The following is a 16,508-nucleotide window of genomic DNA, read 5'->3' on the forward strand; positions in this document are numbered from 1 at the left end:
TTTCTCTCTCCTGCAGTAACTGTCCACATCAAGAATTACTAGTTTTACTGATTCCAAAGAGACGTATTTCCTACATATATGGGAATACATTCACCCCTTGTTTCCACCTGTCCATCTGCTGAGGTGACTCGCATCACCCCGTAGCTGAACAGCTTCTGCCGGCAAAAAACAGGGCCCAGGGCTGTCAGCAGCAGAAAGTCTGTATTGAAGGTTGTGGTAGGTGCAACACTCTCCTCCCATTCTAATGAAAGACCTGCATGGGGATAGCATGAAAACAGTAAACTGGATGACCCAGCTAGTTATAGGTCTGTCAGTGTGACATTGATCCTGGTCACGATAAACGAACAGCCAATAAGGGACTCAAAGAATGAAAGGAGAGGAATAAAATTAATGCCAAACAACATGAATTTATGGGAAATAGATCCTGTCAAACTAACTTGATGTTTTTTTGCTGAAATTAGAAGTTTGGCTGATAAGGTAATAGCGTTTACATAATAGACTTCTGTAAAGCGTTTGACTTGGTACCACATGACATTTTGATTAAAAAACTAGAATGATATAAAATTTACATGGCACACATTCAGTCGATTAAAATTGATTAACTGATTGGTCTCAAAATATAACTGTAAATGGGGAATCATCATTGAGCATGTGTGTTTCTAGTGGGGTGTTACAGGGATTTGTTCTTTGCTATATACGGTTTAACATTTTTATCAATGACTTGGAAGAAAACAAAATCACTGATTAAGTTTGCAGATGACCCCAAAATTGGGGGTGTAGTAAATAATAAAGAGGACAGGTCACTGATTCAGAGCAATCTGGATCACTTGTAAACTGGGCAGAGCAAATTATGTATTTTAATACAGATAAATGTAAACATATTTAGGAACAAAGAATGTAGGCTTTACTTATAGGATGGAGGAATATTCTGGGATGCAATGTGTCTGAAAAAATTTCAGAATCATGATGGAAAAATCAGCTGAACATGAGCTCCCAGTGTGATGCTGTGGCCAAAAGGGCTAATGTGATCCTTGGATGTCTGAACACAGGGGAATTTCAAGTAGGAGTAGAGGTTATTCTACATCTATATTTGGCATCAGTGTGACTGCTAGTGGAATACTGTATTCACAAGTCAAGAGGAATGTTGAAAAATTAGATTGTTCAGAGAAGAGTCACAAGAACGATTAAAGGTTTCAGAGTAGCAGTCGTGTTAGTCTGTATTCGCAAAAAGAAAAGGAGTACTTGTGGCACCTTAGAGACTAACAAATTTATTTGAGCATCCGATGAAGTGAGCTGTAGCTCACGAAAGCTTATGTTCAAATAAATTTGTTAGTCTCTAAGGTGCCACAAGTACTCCTTTTCTTTTTAAGAACGATTAAAGGGTTTGAAAACCTGCCATACAGTGATAAATAGAATAAGATCCTTGAGTCTGTCTTAACAAAGTGAAGATTAAGGGGTGACTTGATTAGTCTATAAATACCTACATGGGAGACAAATATTTAATAATAAACTTTTCAATGTAGCAGAGAAAAATATAACATAATCCAATAGGCTCAAAGTTGAAGCCGGACAAAATTCAGATTGGAAATAAGGTGTAAATTTTTTAACAGAGTAATTAACCCATTGCAACAATATACCAAAGGTTGTGGTAGATTCTCAAATCACTGAAAATTTTTTAAATTAAGATAGGATGTTTTTCTTAACCATATGCCCTAAGAATTATTTTGGGGAACTTCTATGGCCTGTGTTATACAGGAGGTCAGACTACATGGTCAAAACGGTCCCTTCTGGCCTTAGGATCCATGAATCCATGGAGTGAGTGCCATGGCCAGAGAGAATGCATGACCAAGGCAGCCAGGAGATGCTGCAGAAGGGGGTGCTGAATCAGTGCCTCAGCTGATGAAATTCCTATGAAGCCCAATATAGAAACCAGAGCTGCCCTGTGTAACCCAAGGTTGGAGCAGCAATGTAAAAAGCTATCAGCCCTTCCCTACAGTTGAATCTCTCCATAGCCAGTTGTTGAATGGAGATATAGCTTTCACTCCCTTTACCAAGCAATGTGAACCTAGCCTGTTTACTATAGTTACATTAGACGCTAGTTAACAACATCTTGCATTTATACAGAGCAATTAATCCTAAAGAATTATGCAGATCGTATACAATACAGACTGCACCAAGGAGATGCAGCTAACTCTAGAAGGTTAGAAGCCAGGTGGACAAAAACTATCTAGCAAACGACGCCACAAAGTGGGGAGGGGAAATTTTGGCCCAAGGCACCAGAGCTAAGCCCCAAATATTTCAAAGAATCATGGGATTTTATGGTAAACTGTTTCAAAAGACAAATCACAGGGACCTGCCTCCTAAGTGCCATCTATGCTTTTGTAAATCTCTTGAGTGTCCAAGCAGAGCATAATAGTTCTCAGCTGTTAATGTCTTATTCTAAAGATACATTCCCAGTAAACTGTTCCAGCAGTGCACAAAATCTGTTTTAGGGAATTCATTACCACGTTATTTAAAAACCTGAGAATCCTTAAGACATTTATCCTCATAATACTAGTGAAGTGCTATTACCCACATGTTACAGAAGGAGAACCAAGGCACAGGAAAATCAATTGTGATTTTTTTTTTAAAGGGCCTATGGAAACCAGTGGGAGTTAGGCACCTTGGCTTTTTGAAATTCCCACCACCAGTGACTTGCTCAGTTTCACAGGAATTTGAGGCATAGCAGAGGAGCAAATCCAGGTCTCCCAAATCCCAGTGGCTAGAACCCTAGCAAGGAACATCCTTCCTCTCAATAGCAACTCCCCAATTGTATCATGGGAGCATGGCAAAACAATGAAAACAAATCTCAAACCCTGGGAAGATCCTCAGCTGGTGAAAGTCAGTGTAGTTCCATGGAAGCTAATAAGCTATGCAGATTGACATCAGCAGAGGAGCTGAGCCTTAGCATTTATTAGATTTCAGTATCTCACCAGTTTTGGGGTGTGTCCTTTCTGGATGTGATTTGTTCCATATTAAAGATGCTGAAGTTCAGACATAATTCCTCTTCCAGTGTCAAGCCCTTCCTGCCCTTACAAATTCAAACTTCCCTGCAGGATTTGGCCCCACGATATACCTACCCACTTTTCATTTTGAACTTAAAATTAACTCCTGGCACACACTCTGTCCTGAGAGGACAACTCACTAAAAGTGGCAGCTGTCCCGCACTAGCAGAAAAGAGATTAAAAGCAGCCCTAGGGAGCCTGCGCCGAAGGCAGCCAATTAGAAAGAGTCTGAGAGGAGCAGCCAAACATAGCCCAGCAGGCTCATATAAGAATGGCTGAAGGGCAGAGCACAGGGAGTAAGTCCCTGGAGCTTGAGGAGGGAGGTAGACTGGCTGCCTTGCAGACTGAGGGCAGCAAGCACCCTGGACAGAGTAGTGCTTCAGGCTGGTGAGGCAGGCTGAGGCCATGAGGCTAGGGCAAAGAGGGTGCTGGGGCTGCAGGGAAGTGGCCCAAGGCGATCCACAGAGGAGTCAGAGGGGATGCAGTAAGTGGCTGCCACCTCTCAGGTCCCTGGGCTGGAACCCGGAGTAGTGGGAAGGCCTGGGTCCCTCCCCCTGCTCCTCGCCACTGGGGAAGCAGCTCAACAGTAGACTGCACTTGCCACCGAAGAAAGCGGCTGGACAGTGGACTGCAGTTCCCCGGAAGGGAGGAAACACGGAGTGTGGCACAGCCAGAGGGCCGCGTCATGAAGAGGACGCTGCAGTCCTGGGAATGACGTGGGTCCAGGAACAGAGGTTGACAGTGGGCAAGACACCACCAGCAGAGGGAGCAGTGCTAATTCCCCAGACAGCCAGCAGGAGGCGCTGCAGTGGTGAGTCACCCCCGTCACAGGTGGTCAGCCAGCAGTTACAATGCAGCGATTCACTCGATCTACACCATGTTGCCAAAACAGCAAGAAAAAGATATCTGCATGTAAATCTAGGCCATGGACAATTCCCGCTGCTTTTTCATAGAACTGTACCACAGCTAGGGAGATACTGAGAACAACAAGTCACATTTGAGGGAAGACTTAAAAACCTGACTTAATTGGGCCCAGGCAGTGGTAATCAGTTGAAATTCCACCCACACTGTAGAAGACATGACTTTGGACCATCTGAATTATTGTCTACTACTGTAGTTGCTGTCTTACAGGAAGTGCCTGGGAGGAATAGAAAAGAGGTGTCAAAAGTTGGCTACTGAAAAGGCTTTGACATTGCAGCATGAGAGGTGACAAAAAGCAGCATAAGGCTATGTCTACATGACAGCTTATGTCAGCAGAACGTATGTCGCTCAGGGGTGTGAATAAACTTCCCCTTGAGCAACACTGACCTAAGCGCCAGTGGACAGTGCCGTGTCGGTGGGAGAGCTTCTCCTGCTGACAGAGCTACCCCCACTCACAGAGGTGGTTTTATGATGCTGGAGAGCTCTCTCCCATCGGCATAGAGCATCTTCACCAGACGTGCTGCAGCGGCACAGCCGCACACGTGTAGACAAAACCTAAGACTCAGAAACCTGCCTCTACCACAGACTCTAACCATGGGCAAAGCACTTAATTGCTCTGGGCCTTAGGTTGCCTATCTGAAAATGGAAATATTCCACTGTCTGCCCTTTGTCTGTCTTGTCTAAGATTGTAAACTGAGGCAGGGACTGTGTCTTACAATGTGTTTGTACATTATCTCATACAACAGAGCCTCAATCCAGTTGGGCCTGCTGGCACTGATGAAAGGCAATAGCATTAATAATAAAGGTATGCCATCTAGTAGCGCGTGTCCCATGGCAATTAGTATTTGTCATAACTTGATAACCCCTTTTTTTACACTATAATCTTATTACCATGATACACTTCTGCCTCTGGTGACTGAAATGAATTATTCAGATGAAAATACTCCAGCCCTGTGGGATCATAACAGGAACTATATTGCTCTGGGACATGTTTGACTGACTGTCTTAACAGCAAGATCAGCAGCAGCCTCATATTGAGTATCTCACCCCAGTAGAACAAGGAACCCCTACTTAACCCTCTAGCCAGCTTCAGAGGAAAGCTAGAAACTGGCAGGAAATAGAGAAGATCGACTAGATCATATATGGAGAGAGTGGGCTTAATTCTCCTCTCACTCACACTAATGCAAATCAGTAATAATCCATTGCTGCCTATCAGGTTACAAACCAGTGCAAGTGAGGGAAGAATAAGGCTGTGTCCGTTATTGCTGACAATATCAGAGCAGAAGTATATACAGCAAAAGTGCTTTCTCCAATTATCTGTCAACAAGATTAGGATACTTCCCTTATTACTCATAGCCCAGCCATCAGTGATTGGTTATTTCACAGTACCACATGCTGATATCTTCACTGTAGCCACTTAATTCTCATTTATTATTGCGATTTCAGAATAGGTCACAATGTCATGTCATAAAAGTTGAGGGGACTTTTATTTTTATTTGCAACTGTAGCTATCCAGAGCTGGGAGCTGGGAAATAGTAAATAATAAGGAAAGAGAAATAAAAATAGATTTAAAAGAACATAACATTTTGGTAGGAGAAATTTTTTTTAATAGCAAATAGCTTTGGAAAAAATTACTTATATGACCAGGTTTTCCACAGTGCATGCAGAATTTGCAGGTGCATCCATTGGTGTGCAAGGCATGACATACTGAAGAAAAAGCTCTCTCCTTTCTCCCTACTCGCTTTTAAAACACAAGCCTTACTAGATAAAAACTAACAAAGATTTTTAATCTTTGTGTCTGGAATTGTCAGCAGGGCTCAGCAAATTGGTGCCAAACTGTCCTAACAACCAGGCCACAAGTATCATCATGGGAGCAACTGGGTGCTGAGCTTTTTGGGAACCTGGCCCCCATTGTGGGTGCTCAGCCCTTGAAAATCTGGCCCTGAGCTTCTGGGAATTTGATTCCCATCTTGCCATAGGTTATATTCACCACACACACAGTACTTTCAAAATCACAAGTGAAAAGCACTTGTGAGTGATCCACAGGTAAAATGTTCAGTTGCACTAAAGCGAATACAAGTTGATAATCCTAATGTAGGTCTATACTGCAATCACAAGGTATGACTTCTTGAGCTAGCTTTAATCTAGTTAGATTGGGTACAGGAGCAGAGCAGCTGTGGCAGCATGTGCTTCAGCATGGACTGTGCAAGACCACCCAAAATCCTGGGCAATTAGTGCTGAGCTAACGTGTGCTGCCATAGTTTCACTGCTGTGGTATCTGAGCTCGCTAGATTAAAGCTAGCTTGTGTATATCTACTTGAGCACCGGTCATACCCAGGCTTGCAGTACAGATGTACCCTTTGTCAAAAGAAGGAGCTGAAGATAACTGAGAGCCAGGCAGAAATCCTGAAATCGGATTCCTAAAGTTGAGAGAGTGTGTATTTATAGATGATTAATGACATGTTTTTTTCCCTCTCCTACACATCTTGTCTTATAAAGATCTCTCTGATGTACTGTATACACCAGCTATATGCTCAAAGAGGAAGGAAAAGATGAAAGAGGAATGCCTCAGTAGCTCAAAGCAGGGTTATTTCCCACCTACACAAAGCCCTTCTCTTTGCCCTTCTTCATACTTCTGTAGTTTCCCCGTTCCCCCCACTGTGGGGTGGGGAGAAACTTGTGAAAAAAATTCCTAAAGTTTAAAAATTGGTCATGAAATGCTACTGTATTTCCTGCTGCTTTGCACCCCATACATGTGATTAGAAAATGCATATTCAGGGTAGGTAGTATCAAGTCTCTGGGACATCTGATTGGAAGTGGAGTTAAGCAGGGGGCAAGCTGGTACCTTAGAATTTTTATCAGTGATATTCATGCCTACATCTGGTGGTTTCTGTAGGAAAGGAGGGAAGAGGAGGATGAACACATGCTGCTTAGTTGCAGTTTAAATAGTTACATTTAATCTCTAATTTGTGCCCGACATAAGACTGTCCAGCACATAGAATTGGCTGGGAAAGTTCTGCCTTTCAGTAACAGGTGAACATGCGCAATGGGAGCTCTCTTAAACAGGACTGTAACAGAGGGCACAAACCCATCCTGGAAACAAAAAGGAAGGGGTTAATGGCTGACCTGGGAGACCTGAAACCTGAGACCAAACTTGTTCCGCAACAACTGACAATATGAAGCTAAGAGGACAGAGTCTTCAACTGGAGGGCTTAAAAGTGAAGAAGCAGGCTTCAGAGTGCTGTTGCCCTGATGACGAAACTTCAGTGATCGTCTGACAGTGTGTGGCCTAGCAGTCCTTAGGCAGGAACCCTAGGAGCAGTCAAACTGGGGGAATAAACTTCAGCTGGCTAAGTTGTGTTATCTTATTGCTTATGTCATAGGGCTGATTACACTCCATCACTCTTTGGGGTGGGGGAGAGGTGCGTTCCAGCCTGCGGTTGAGTCTGTAGAACTGCCCCCGGTCTGGGGCTGTGTAGCCCAGTGGACTTAGTCAGTAGCCCAGCCCTTGGTATCAGGGCAGTGCGGCCTAGCAGCCAGAGTCAGCAATATAGCCCTTGCTATCGGGGCAATGCTGCCTAGTGGCCAGAGTCAATAGTGCTGGTGAACTGGGCCACCACTCCGGGGTGGGCAGTAGCCCAGTAGGGGGACCCAGGCCCACCCTCTCCACTAGGTCCCAACCCAGTGGCCTTTTGGTGGCCTTACTGGATATCCTGGAAGGTGGGCAGGGATCCACCAAAACACACCGAGCCTGTCTCCGGTTCTACAATCACTTCCCTGCAAAATTTCCCCAAGTCACTTTCTACCCAGTTCTCTGCAGTTTGCCATCTCCGGGTCTCCACGGTCTCTCTCCTCTCTGCAACATCCCAAGCCTGTGTGGCGGGGTCCATCTCTGACTGGTTGGCCTCTGCATCCTGGAGTGCAGGCGATCCCCAGCCCAGAGAGAAGGATTAACTCCTGCTGCACCAGTGTGGGGCTGTTACACCCCAGGACAGCTTATAAAGCCAAACTCCAGAAAAAAGTGTGTTTTGACTGCATCAGGAGTGGACTAGATTAGAACAGGTTGGGAAAGGCTCCTGTTTATATAGGTACCCTGAGGATGCATGTGTTTGGGGAGAATTATGCACTCTTTATACACAGAGAGAGAAAGAAGGAAAACTTTTGCATAAACTTTGGGGATTTTGATAAATAATGCTTATGAGAATTGAACACACAACTTTTCAGATTTTTTTAAATAAAACTTTCTCCTTGCCTTATCTATTTTTCAGGACAATTGATAGTTTATCCATGCTCCAATATAGTAAACTCAGCTTCCTTCTAACATATTCTCTAAAGTTTAGTCTCTTATTCATCCAGTCAAATTCTAACATTGGGACATCGGGGTTAGCCTCCTGACTAATTTATCTTTAGTAGGAACACTAATTGTAACTGGTCTCTGAGGAATCTGGTAAACTGTGAAGAAAGTAAATCTCAAAACACACACTACCAGTTAACAAGCAATCAAGGTATTGGGCAGATGTTTTCTAGTGAGGGATTTCATTTGCTTTTTTTTGCTTTTTTTGCTTTTTTTTTTAAGAATCACAGTGAGACTTTTTTCATTTTATCTCCTCTCCATGGGGGAATGATCAAATCTGAAATTTGTGAAGATTATAGACCCTTTGTGAAGACATTATACTTCAAATTTTAAAGCATTTATGGGTGGCAGGATTTGATGTAATGTTCCAGTCCCCTTTTACAATGAAAAATCTTGACAAACTTTGTTCCTTTTTTCTCCCTCTTGCATTTCACAATTTACCTTTTATAGCTTGTGACTATGAAAAATTCATGGGGATGGTGGAGGTAGAGTTCCTTCATTTCATCTTACCTTCTCTGTCCTCTCCCGAGGCTCTCTGAACAGCTTATTACTGAATGGTGGTGTTGTGACAGCAAAGATAAGTTACCTCTTTCCATCTCCTTCTTTTGCTGTCCTTGGTGCCTTTGGATACTGTTGTCCTGTGACTGTCTATAACCCTATGTTCACCTCTTCTTAAAGACTATAATACATTTTGTACAAAGTATGCCTTGTGAGGTATCATTTGAAAACTCATAATGTGCTGGTCATTATTGTCTGGGCAACATATATGTGGCAACATTGTACGTAAAGTTATAAGATTCTAGGGATATTACAAAGGCATATTCCAAATCTGGGGAAGCAGCCACAAACCATGGGCAGTGCAAGATGTGCATTTCTGGCAGAAAGTCTGGGTCCGGGAATTTGCTGGTGTTACTGTGCAGCGTAATTCAAGAGTGGGTGGCCGTAGCACTCATACAGTATAGCCAGGAGGGATTTACATGCTGGAAGCTGTGTGGGGGCAGAACAGGAGTGGTTGCTCTCACAATGGAGCAATGTAAAAGACACGGCAGGCTGCAGAGCTGAGGGGACATAGCTGTTGAACAGTCCAGATTGTGCCCTGGGGAATCTCACACATCCTATTGGCTGAAACGAAATGACTCAGCAAGTTGAAAAGCTACGGCTGTTATGGGAATATTGGCAAATGGCATGTGGTTACAGATGTCATAGGCTTTCTCTCCCATTGAGAAATTGGGCAAAGAATTCCCATTAGTAGTTCCACCACTTTAGCTTCAGAAATGGATGCCTTAGTGTCAAAAAGGCTCCTGTGGTTTACCAGCATTTTTACCCCGTGTCCATTAAAACTCTGCATCTATGTGTACGCCAAGGCTCCCATTAGTGCTGCCACCAGTGACATCAGTGGCACTGCAACATTCCCTAGTGTCCTTAGATCCTGGAACAAACTTATTATGCTGCTTCCATCAATCTCTAATTCATACATGACTATCATATCTTTACACGGTATCTTTCATCCAGAGGCATTCCAAGCTGGCTTCCATTTTACATGTCATATCTATCTGCCACTAAAATGCAGCCACTCTGAAGGTGAAATGCAGCGGCCACAAGGAGTTGTTTTAAAGTGGAAAAGTATTCAGTGCAGAGTCCTTTTGCCAGCATTGATCTTTACCTGATACCTAGAGGAAAATGAAACTATAATACAACTGTTGAACTGTGTGATGCTATATTTGGAGGGGAAAATACCTTCCAAAATGATCTGATCCAAAGTGCATTGAAGTCAAGGGACAAGACTTCCATTCACTGTGGATTTTAGACCAGGGCCATAATCAACTTATGCCATGAAGCATGATATTTGCTTGTCTTTAGTTTGCATTGCTGCTGATGTTATTAATGGGCACACAAATACAGAGCCCTTCAAAAAAAAAGTCACAATATTTGACTTGATGACATCTTACATCTGTCAGTTTTGTCCTTAATTCCTATCTATTCCTATGCTATTCTTATCTTGATAAGACACCAGACACTTACCTTCCGAGGCTTAATTTTTCTGTGGAAGGAACTTCACATATAATGTTGTATGCTTGTGAAACAGTCCATCAGACCAAAATGGGCTCTTCACGTCATCCAATTCTGAAAAGGTCTTCAGCATGTGAATGGAAGATCTTACTGAAAAGTGCCAGGATCAGACCTGAAGTTTGAAAATACATATGAATGTTTTACTCTTATCCCTATTTAATTGGCAACAAATGACCATTGATAACATACCATTTTAGCAGAAAGCTTGAAAGGTGTCTCCTAGATCTCCCTAGCTGCCCACATTGCTCCTAGAGATACTAGGAATTGTGCTCCACCTGTCCAAACTTCATCAGCATTTAGGCTTCAATTCAGCAAAGCATTTAAGCAGATGCCTAAGTCCCATGGAAGCTGGTGCTGAAGCAAAGCACTTCAGCATATGCTTAAAATGTCTTGCTGTACCTGGGCCTCAAATAAGTTCTCAAGAAAAAGAAATTGATACTCTGCATTTATTATCTTTCTTGTATCCAAGCCTGAGACCTTTATCTCTGTAGTAATAAAATCTTAATGAATTTAAGAACATTTTATTTTTCAAATTAGTATAATTAGTCAGAGTCAGTGAATCACTGGCCTTTCACTCTGAAACATATGAAGTTCAGTTTTGTCTTTAAATTTATTCTGGAAGAGGATTAATATATTTTTGGCTGAGAATTTCATCTTCCTTAGAAGCTGTATATAAACAAAATGTCATCCTTTTAATTAGGGAATTGAAAAACAAGATATAATAGAGTCAATCTGGTTAAAATGACTTCATCCTCTTTATAATGCAAATACTTCTTTTATCTTTATAAAATAAAGGGTTAAATTTAAATAAAGTGGTAAATAAAACTAGAAAATGCTTAGATTAAATATAATGAAATGGAGTATGTCAGAGAAATAAAGGTAGGTTTAAAGACAAAAAAAGGAAAATCCAAAAGCAACATATCTTTAAAATGCAAGAGTTAAAAATTATTCTAATAAACACACCAGAAAAGAAATAAGGGGAAAATTTTCAAAAATGCTGGTCACATTTTTCATAGAATATCAGGGTTAGAAGGGACCTCAGGAGGTCATCTAGTCCAACCCCCTGCTCAAAGCAGGGCCAATCCCCAACTAAATCATCCCAGCCAGAGCTTTGTCAAGCCTGATCTTAAAAACCTCAAAGGAAGGAGATTCCACCACCTCCCTAGGTAACACATTCCAGTGCTTCACCACCCTCCTAGTGAAAAAGTTTTTCCTAATATCCAACCTAAACCTATCTCACTGCAACTTGAGACCATTACTCTTTGTTCTGTCATCTGCTACCACCGAGAACAGTCTAGATCCATCCTCTTTAGAACCCTCTTTCAGGTAGTTGAAAGCAGCTATCAAATCCCCCCTCATTCTTCTCTTCCACAGACTAAACAATCCCAGTTCCCTCAGCCTCTCCTCATAAGTCATGTGTTCCAGTCCCCTAATCATTTTTGTTGCCCTCCGCTGGACGCTTTCCAATTTTTTCACATCCTTCTTGTCGTGTGGGGCCCAAAACTGGACACAGTACTCCAGATGAGGCCTCACCAATGTTGAATAGAAGGGAACGATCACGTCCCTCAATATGCTGGTAATGCCCCTACTTATACATCCCAAAATGCCATTGGCCTTCTTGGCAACAAGGGCACATTGTTGACTCAGATACAGCTTCTCGTCCACTGTAATCCCTAGGTCCTTTTTTGCAGAACTGCTGCCTAGTCATTCAGTCCCTAGTCTGTAACGGTGCATGGGATTCTTCTGTCCTAAATGCAGGACTCTGCACTTGTCCTTGTTGAAGCTCCTCAGATATCTTTTGGCCCAATCCTCTAATTTGTCTAGGTCCCTCTGTATCCTATCCCTACCCTCCAGCATATCTACCTCTCCTCCCAGTTTAGTGTCATCTGCAAACTTGCTGAGGGTGCAATCCACGCCATCCTCCAGATCATTAATGAAGATATTGAACAAAACCAGCCCAGGACCAACCCTTGGGACACTCCGCTTGATGCTGGCTGCCAACTAGACATGGAGCCATTGATCACTACCTGTTGAGCCCGACAACCTAGCCAGCTTTCTATCCACCTTATAGTCCATTCATCCAGCCCATACTTCTTTAACTTGCTGGCAAGAATACTGTGAGAGACCATGTCAAAAGCTTTGCTGAAATTTTCAGAAGTGATTTAGGAGCTATGGACCTTTAGATCAAGACTATGGTTAAAACCAAATGCCTAGAAAAAAGGCAATGGTTACTTTCACATAATATAATGGTAAATATTATGTAGATGTTAACACCACTTTACGTCTATATTTTATCCCTTTTTCCATTTCCCTTCATATGCTGTTTGCTTTTTGGGGTAGTGACTGTCTCTTCCAATGTGTGTGTTTTTACTATGAGACCTTGAAACTGAGTAGGTGCTCCCATAATGTAAATAAGCATTAATGGTTTAAAAGTTTGTAAATTACTTCATGCATTGTATTTGTAAAGGGAGGCCACCCAGAAACAAGTGAAGTGTCCTTCATCTGTGCAGATAAGTAAAAAGAGAAAGAAGCAAAGGTTTCTTTGGGATTGAATGGTTCCTGCTTCCACATGTGGTTATGTGTGGAGGGAACAAAATCTTTCCTTCTCTATAATAATCTTCTCTCTTCTGCCTAGCAGTGAATTTTATCTACACATGCAAGGAAGCCTATAAAATTCTGTCCATGTTGATGCCTTTGTATCGATAATCCGTTTTCAGTTGTGTAGAGTTTTTTAAGGTGCTCTTAAAATGTGGTCACAGCTTGTGTCTGAGGCAGGCTTTTAAATCTTACTTGTATTTCCCCTCTTGGCCAACACAAAGACTCTTTGTCCAGTAATCATTTTTATACATAACTCTGAAAAAAACATTATGATGTTTTTCTGTTTCATTCACAAATTCAGCTTTGGTTGAGCTAGACTTTGTTATCCAAACACATCTCCAAAGGGTGTCTATTTAATCTGTACACAGTTTGCAGCCTCTAATGGCTCCCTTATGAATAACTTGTGCCAAAGATTGGGCAGAGTCATGGATTATTCTTTATATCTGGAAAGATCAGAAAGAACCTATTTTAGATTACCACCTTCCCCAGCCCAGTAATGAATTAATTGGTTCAGAAGCTAGGTAAACTCAATTTAAAATTATACACAGGGTTTCTTTTGTGTCTCTTCAGTGTGCTATGACATTAAGTTTCTTATCACTTTTATGTGAAACCTACATAAATGTAAATACTCCCCCAGTGTCCTTTGACACTATTCGTTGAGCTTGTCCTTACATCAAACACTTCTGGACCCCAACTGTTTTGATTCTGGACCCCATCTTACATTCCTCTGGAAATTTTGAAGGTGTGAGGAATATACAAATTAGGCCAGTTTGCACACTTTGTCTGTAAATATATTGGCATATATGTTGGTCAGTTTCCTGAGTTCTGCCTTCTAAGAGACATCTCAAGGATTGAAAATTAAGGCCCTTATTCAGCAGTGGATGAATGATGAATGCAAGTGGACTTTGGCACGTGCTTAATTTCGAGTCTGAAACTTTAGTTCGATGAAAATATATCATCTTGGTTTGGTCCTTTGTACTGAAACGCAATCCATACTTACACAGACTAAGGGAGCAGTATCAATAAATAAATTAAAAATGACCATTCTACTATGAATTCTTTTATTTGAGCTGCCAGCTGCAAATGATACGTTACCAGCTTCTTTTAAAACGTGAGGCCAAATCATTAGAATCAGAGCAGAACAAAGGTCTCTGGTCATGGACAGAGATCCAAAAATAGCTTGCACACCATAATATATGCAAGAATTGGAGACGTGTATATACTTTGTTTTGTCTCAGTTGAACGGTTCGCCTCTCAGACAACAGTGTGTATACTTTATATGCTTCCCATAAAGACCATGACTTTTTACCATGGTGATTGGTTTGTGCTCCATAAGGAGTTCTTCGGGATGCATTAAGGGCCATATTAGTTAGGACGTCTGATTTAAGAATCAAAAATCTTGGGCCATCCCTTCAGCTGGTGCTTGTCAATGTAGCAGTGTTGACTTCAGTGGAGCTGTACTGACTTCCACCAGGTGAGGAAATGGCCCAAGATTTTTCATCACACACATTAGAATGTGTCCAAGCTAACAATGATCCCCAACACCTAAGTATCTGGCTACTTTTTTTTCTTTTTGTAAAACAATGTGCTTTAAGATAGACACAATGTGCTGAAGAGTTCAGATAGGCACAACAGGAAATAAATTTAGAGAACCACTATTCTGCATTATTTACATTATAGATAGTAGATTGTCAAATGGAAGTCAACTAATACTATAACCCTAATGGAATACTGAGAATTTCCTACTGTCCTGTTGGTTACCTCATTGTAACTGTTGGAAAAGACCTGGACTATACACAAAACAACTGGCAATTCAACTTTTAATTTTTCAACATCAAGATCCCAATTCAGGAAAGCTCTTTACTTCAGTGGGAATTAAGCATTGCTTAAAGTTAAGCACTTGCTTATATGCTTTCCTGAATTGGGAGTATAGAACTGTAATTGTTTTTATTATTTCTTAGAATTTGTATATTCTCTGTTTTTATAATAGCAAAAGGTGATTTGCCAGGTTAAAGGACACTTGGTTCCTCCTCCTTTATTACCTCTAGCTATTCATTGTCTAACAAAATTCAAAAACTTTTGTTCTCCCCAGATTTTTTTCCATTTAGGGAAACCACTTTTCAGTAATTCCCCCCCACCCAGGAGCTAGTACTGTAAATGGTCTACATCTAGTGTAGACTAGACAAGCTGACTTTATTACTGTTTAAGAAAGCATGCCTGAGACATGTTTCCGTGGAGCGATCAGCATGGTGGAATGGAGACTCAGCAAGGAATACACAATTGAAAGGGTTGGTTCTTTGCTTCAGCATGGTTTTAGGTGGGAAGGCGAGCATACAGTATGGCTCCTGATGGGAAACATAGCAGTGGCCAAAGGATAAATAGTTACTTTCCATTCAAATCTATTGCAAAGTCTACAGAGGAATGGTAGTGGAAAAGTACACTAAAAATTTGGTAACCAGAGCATGTCTGTGAGATGGGGTGTACCAGACCTTTGTAGCCCCCAGGTGGAGGCTGTGCTGCACCTCACACAAGGAAACTTATCTGTAGGGGCGGAAAAGGGCAGCCATTTTGAAAACCTGTGAAATCTAGGGGCCAACAACAGCCAATCAAGCCCCGATGCTGAAATAAAAAGCTGCAAGCTGTCCGTAAGTCAGTTGCTAGCTGGAACCAGAGGAATGAGTAGGAATAATCACTAGGCTGCAGACAGAGGAACCAGGCCAGCCCTATTACTAGCTCCAGTCAGTGGTGGGGGCTAAGAAGGAACATTGCTGATTCAATCCCAGAGAGGGAATTTAACCCAGAAAGAGTAAGAAGCTGTTTTTGTTTATAACTGGCCCTGAGGGACCAGGAACTGTTTCTACCTCTTGAGTCTGTTACACCCTGAAAGGGGTTTTGGACTGTGTGACCTGGATGGAGAGCTGAGTCACAGAGGCAGGCAGAGAGCCTGCAAGGAGTGCTGGTAGCCAAAGAGAATGGCAGCACCATGACTGGATGATGAGGGAGTGCTCGAGAGATGAGTGCAACCTTTGGGGTGATATAGGAAACTAAAGCATTTTAAGATCTGCAACTTTGGCCCTGAAAGTGTTACAGTACTGCATATATTACCCAAACAAACTAATCCTTGGGTCTAAGACATTTAAAATAAAAAATTAAACTTCAAAAATTTATTGACAAACACTCCCACATGGCAAATCAATGCATCACATACCCATACTTCTGAAATCAGAAGTTTAGTTAAGGAAAGCAGTAAAACCACAAGCCACTGGGAAATAGATCAGTTGGAATGTTACTGTTTTGTCAATTCAATTGAAGTAGTGAATTTTAGTCAAGATTTTTTTTTTCTACTATGTCCTGGATAGCTACTTCGTAGATATGTGCAGCTGAGTGTATCTGGTTAATGTGAACTTCCCTTATTAATTTAATGGGGCTGTAATTATACAAGCATGTGGGGTAAAATACAAAGGCTCAGGTAACCTATTATGGCAGTTGCATTTGATTACTATACCAATGGCTTTTGCATT

Source organism: Dermochelys coriacea, chromosome 7 (assembly GCF_009764565.3).
Source record: "Dermochelys coriacea isolate rDerCor1 chromosome 7, rDerCor1.pri.v4, whole genome shotgun sequence".
Lineage (NCBI taxonomy): Eukaryota > Metazoa > Chordata > Testudines > Dermochelyidae > Dermochelys > Dermochelys coriacea.